The sequence below is a fragment of the Octodon degus genome, unplaced genomic scaffold (assembly GCF_000260255.1).
Source record: "Octodon degus isolate 3935 unplaced genomic scaffold, OctDeg1.0 scaffold00202, whole genome shotgun sequence".
In the NCBI taxonomy this organism is placed as follows: domain Eukaryota; kingdom Metazoa; phylum Chordata; class Mammalia; order Rodentia; family Octodontidae; genus Octodon; species Octodon degus.
Genome location: NW_004524778.1, coordinates 1,066,580 through 1,072,329, shown reverse-complemented (window position 1 = coordinate 1,072,329; position 5,750 = coordinate 1,066,580). Strand labels below are relative to the sequence as shown.

Genomic DNA, 5,750 nt, shown 5'->3' with positions numbered 1-5,750 from the left:
TATAGATAAAAATACATACACAACATATAATTGAGATCACTGAAATCAACTCTTCAGTTATGATTATGCTCAGTAACATAGACAACCGTCTGAAAGAGCTATTTGAGCAATCAGCCAGTGAATATAATAAGGGTAGCTCTAACTCCTCAGAGCCTACTTTAAAAATTGCAGGTTATGCACTTCAGTAAAACACCTGGTTGTCAAAGAAACAAAATCCACACACAATAAAATAGAAAAAATAATAAAATAAAAATTCTAAAATAAACACAGCAAATTTCTAATGAACATTTTGTTAGTAACATATAGTCCTCTTCTAATCCCCCTTGTGTGTTAGAATTTTTGATCTTGGCCATGGATGTGTCTCAGGGGTAGAGCTCTCGTTGCCTTGCATGTGCAGGGTCCTGAGTTCTATCCCTGGAACCATAATTTTTTTAAACTATTTCTCTTCTATGGTTATTATATTTTTCATCATTTTTTCATATTTAGATCATTGACTATTTTTTCATTTCCTATAATATCAATGTTCTGAAACATTTTTCAGTGATTTCTCTTATGTAAGTTAATTCACAGGAAAAATTTTTCATGTCTTGTAACAGGATGGTTGTAGACAATAACAAAAAGTCTAAAAATACATTGATAGTCTAAATATACCCATCAATATTTCAGTGAGTTCTCTGAACAAACTGAAATGACTTCATGTGTGCTGAAACTTTTGTGCTCAATAACCTAGAAGAGCCAAGAAACACTTCCAGTGAGCTTCAGTGCTTCAGTGCTCATCTGCTGCAATGTTTCTCAAAGAGAAAGTAAGGGAACAACTGAAGCAAGATAGCACTGCAAATCAAACTCAGAAGAATGGTGCTGGAGCCTTCTCTTCATAAATCAGGATGAATATGAAATGCAGACTTTCCATACAATGATGTCATAGTTTCTTTTGTTTTCTAAGTTCTAGAATTCCCTAGAAAGTTTTCCAAATTTGTTATTGTTTTTGTATACACTACAGTAACATGGAGTTTAAACATAAAAAGGAAATAGTAAGAAACTAATAAATGATTTCCTATACTGTAATTATTCAATTTTTCTGATCTAAGTGTAAAATACATTCCTTAAATCTTTCCATTGTTACTTTCATTTGAATAATTATAAGATTTTTACTTACTTACAAAGATCTTTTATATATTTATGATTAAATTTGTGAGAAATAAATCATTTTTCTTCAAGAAAATAGCCATGTTTAGCTACTTATGACACAAATACTAGAAATCTAAGTGTAAAATTCATAGATATAAAGATGTGGCTAAAAATAAATAATTGGTACAACAGGAATATATTTGTATTAAGTTTTTCATCATGGAAGTATATGATTCAGTAATGATTGTCATATTTTTCTCTGTTTATGTCAAATTATCTGTCACTGTCTCTTTTGTTTTTCACATGATACAAAGGAAAAATAGCGTCAAAATTAAGTATCATGATTGTATCTTTAAGACAATTACACTATTTATATATTTAAAGGGCTTCTTAATAAGATATTTTAGTGTTACCTCAGTAGTCTAATAAGGATGTACTAAGAAACCTTTGAAAAGCAGATCAGCATAAACTAACCTGTCAGGTTGTTTCTTAGTAAATAATGCTATAAATGTCAGTGCTTCAGGAACCCTTTCCTCACTGTATATATTGCTTCTGCAACCCACGACTGGAGGCCAGAGCTCAATGTACTTTCCATGCATATGCTTAAATGTTGCGTACCATGTTACTATATTGCATATTATACATGAGTTTTGATATAAATATTTATAATTTAAAATGAAATAGAAGAGCCAACCACATTCACGTACACATGTAATATTATTACTGAGGGGGTCTGAAGTGGGAAGCTAGCATGTTCAAGTCACTTAAGCATTTTGTGTTATCTTATTTCAAAATAAAAAATAAAAATGCCTGGGGATTTAGCTTAGTGGAAGATCACCCCTTGGTTCAATTCCAGTGCCAACAAAACAAAACAAAAAGCAAAACAGCAACAAAAAAAGCACATACGTACTAAATCTACTTACACACTTAGAATTCTTTGTTTTCATGTAAATCTGTGAAAGAGTTGTTTAAAATGATTAATCATAAATTAACAGAGTGAAGAAAATGAACATGATTATCATTGCAGTCTATATTCAATCTATTCTGTTCATTTTGTAAATTATCATATTTAAGCCTTATAAGCCAAGAAGGCAGATGCACAAGTATCCTAATGTTTAGTAGAGTTCAGTAAATACGACTTTAGAGTAGTTTTCAGGCAAAACTGAAATTAAATTTCCAGAGATATCATGGCTAATATCAAAGTGAAACTGAATAGGGCTGAACTAGGCCAGAACTTTTTACCTAAGGGCTGCCTACTATTGAGTACACGATCTCTTGTATCAAAGAAAATGGCAAGTGTGGCAAGGCTTGATAGAACTGCACTGAACAGGCTGACAAACCTGGAGTCCAACCGGACTAGACGTAAGACAGTGAGAACAGCAACGCATTTTAATGGTTTCACCCTGCTGCCTAGAGTAGGTTCTTCTTATCTTCACCTGCAGGAGTACAAATAGAAACTGTCCTAAAATATTTCTATCTCGCAGCTGCAAATATAGGCAGCTGTTCTTTGCTTGTTTTAAGACGATCTTTTTAAAAAACATAGATGAGTCTAAAAATGAAATTCTCACTCTGGAGACTGTATAACAGGGAATGCATTATAAAGTATAATTCTCTTAACTCACCCTCTTTATGTGATGATACACACATCTAGTGGTTTAAGATTACTTTCTAGAATTTTAAATATGTAATTGATCTTTAATACACGACATCCTCAAGATTCATCACTGCCTTGTGTCCAAATTAATTTGTGGAGGTGAAAAAAGAAAACTTTCATTAACGTGAAGTGCTACTGCAATCTACCACATTATGGGCAAAGTGTCATTAAAACTAAAAGTCCAAGTGTAGACACCAACAAAATGTTCACTGGTATAGCCTAGGACATAACAAGGTATTCCAATTTCTCCCCAGTGTGGAAGCTAATTTTAGCTTGGATTCAAGCAGTGAGTTATGCTTGCTGCTAACAATGAGAGCAGGATGTAATCCCTTGTATTAATGCAGCAGTGAGTAACAATACCTCAGATATGTGAAAGATTGGGCCCTGAGTCCACAGATGAACAGAGAAATAATTCTTGGGAATAAGGAACATGTGGCAGGCATCTTACAGAATCTATTAGAGGAAAGTGAGAAAGACATCTAGAGAAATACAGTTTTTCTTCTGCAGCAAACTGAAAATCTGTGGGAATGGGAACTTGGACATTTCTGTGGAGAATAATTTGGGTTTCAATACACAAAAGAACTATCAGTTCACGAGAAGGGTGAGGGAAAGGAAATGTGTACAATGAATAGAGAAGTTAACTTTTATTAGAAAATATGCCATCTTCTTAAAACACCCAGGGCTGTGTGCATGCTCCTGCTTTGTTAAGAAACAAATTGCACCTACATCATATTCATATCTCTGTCAACATTTGTGATTGTGTTTTCTGAGAGAAATTCATTTCATTACATAAATTCAGTGATTCTCAAATTATATTCTTTTTATAGATAGCAGATTTAAAAATGCCACCTTGAAATTATAAAATGTAGTACTAGTAGCTCCATCTACAATTAAGAGCCCATTCATCCTTGACTTCCAGTTATCATTCTTCCATTATCTGTACACACAGTAATAAAAGTTACATTATTTCTGTAGGCTTGTGAAGTAAATTTTTTGCTGATTTGTGTGTTACATTTGTATTGTCATTTATTCTCCATGTTTCTAGGTTAAAAGATACAGCAAGCATTTATGAAATTATTTAATATTAAATAATACTCAGGGACAGTGAGATAGCTCAGCAGACTAAGTGCCTGTTTTAGCTAGTGCAGGGACAAGGTTTGATTCCTGGTCCCACACAATGCACCAGCCCTGCCCTTGGAGCATCCTGAGCCAGCAATGGAGTCCGGGCGTGGGGGTGTGCACCTGTAATCCCAGAGCTGGGAAGGCTGAAAACAGGAGGATCACTAGGAGTCCAAGCTGTTTGGTGAGACCCTGTACCAAATACACAAAATGAAAAAATAACATAAATAATGCTCTTTCTGAGTATTGTCTGATTGACAGTGTGTAGGTATGTCCATGATCAATTTATACTCTGGAATTCAAACATTAGTAATTTGGTTATTATTTTTATTTGTTTCTTTTTTCTCTTTTGCTGTTAAGTAGAAGAGAAATGTTTCATTCTTTAAGAGACAGAAATATGACAGAAGTAAGTAAACGTACCAGTGTAGAAATTCTAATTTCAATTTGACATTCCTTGTTTGCTCTTATGTTTTTCAATTGTTTTGGTTTTATGTACGTGGAATTGAACTCAGGACCTCTGTGAGGCAGACAATGTGCCACTGAGCTATATCTCTGGTCCTCAGTTTGGCATTCATGTGTACATTCCTGAACAAACTGATGGGGACTGTGCATGGCTGTGAATCTTCTCTGAATGTTCTCCACTTACTGAGTCAGAGAAGGAAGCAAAGAGTGGAAGTTAGTGTATTTCAATAAAGATGTAATGAAAGCATGAAAGACCTTCTATGAAGGGGGTATAAGATTTATTAAAATGGCCCCACATTCCAAAGCACAGTGTGTTAATTATTCACTTATTATTTGGAATTATTTAAAAGGATTTTCTGCCAAGGATTTCTTAGCATCTTTTCCACCTTCATATGTAATGAAAATATTTTGAAAAGTCTTTTGACAAATGTTGCTATGTTTGTTTGGAGTACAATCAGTGCTAGATTTGTTTTACAAAGAGCGTAATCAAGCTTAATATTTTTCACTGAAAAGGCTCATGTTTAAATTACACAAAATTGTTCTGCATATTTTCAGTATTGTTGTATTTTCTACTACTTTTCTGTTAAGTTAATGTCCTTACTTTAAAAAGGAATCTCATGACATATATTGAAAACATTAATTCCAAGAATGCTTTAAAACATTAGTAATAAATCATTTATTTAAGCAAGCATTAAAACTGGGAGAGTGCTATGATACTATGGCATTGCAATACAATAAATAAAAACAGCTAACACAAAAATAAACTGGTGGGTATGAAGTTTAACAAAAAGTAAAATTCAAGATATCAATGAAATAGAAATGTATAAATAATTGTGAACAGGGCCGGCCAGATAGCTCAGCGGATGAAAAAGCCTGCTTAGGCAGGTGCAGGGACCATGGTTTGATCCCCTGTGTTCTATGCCAGCCCCGCCCCTGGGGGGCGCTGAGAAGGTGATTGAGACTGGGCGCGATGGTGCGCACCTGTAATCCCAGCGCTGGGGAGGCTGAAAACAGGAGGATCGCTAAGAGTCCGATCTGCGTAAGGAGACCCTGTAGACCCTGAACTAAATACTAAAAATAAATAAATAAATGTGAATATTTAAATTCCCTTCTATCAGAATATAAAATTTACATAACTACAATTACGCGACTATTTCTAGCACCTTACAGCGGCAGTAGGCAGACGCACAATGCAGTGTATCAGGAGATAACGGGGCACAACTCACCTACGTGAGAGCTTACAAAACTTCCCTTAATGGTGTGTCTCTTTCCAAGGTTCCGTCTTAAAATAGATTATACTCACCATGCTTTTCCTTAAGACTTCACTCTCTGTAACTGATCATTTGGTTGGTGACATTGCAATTCATCTCTTAGGAAGCACAAATCC

General features: G+C 34.5%; 1 protein-coding gene and 1 pseudogene across 1 annotated transcript in view; both read right to left on the bottom strand.

The window, feature by feature from the left end:
* The window catches only part of Ncam2 (neural cell adhesion molecule 2), a 559,908-nt gene that overhangs the window by 392,829 nt on the left and 161,329 nt on the right, over positions 1-5,750 (bottom strand). The window lies entirely within an intron of this gene.
* The window catches only part of LOC101575664, a 26,245-nt pseudogene that overhangs the window by 1,302 nt on the left and 19,193 nt on the right, over positions 1-5,750 (bottom strand).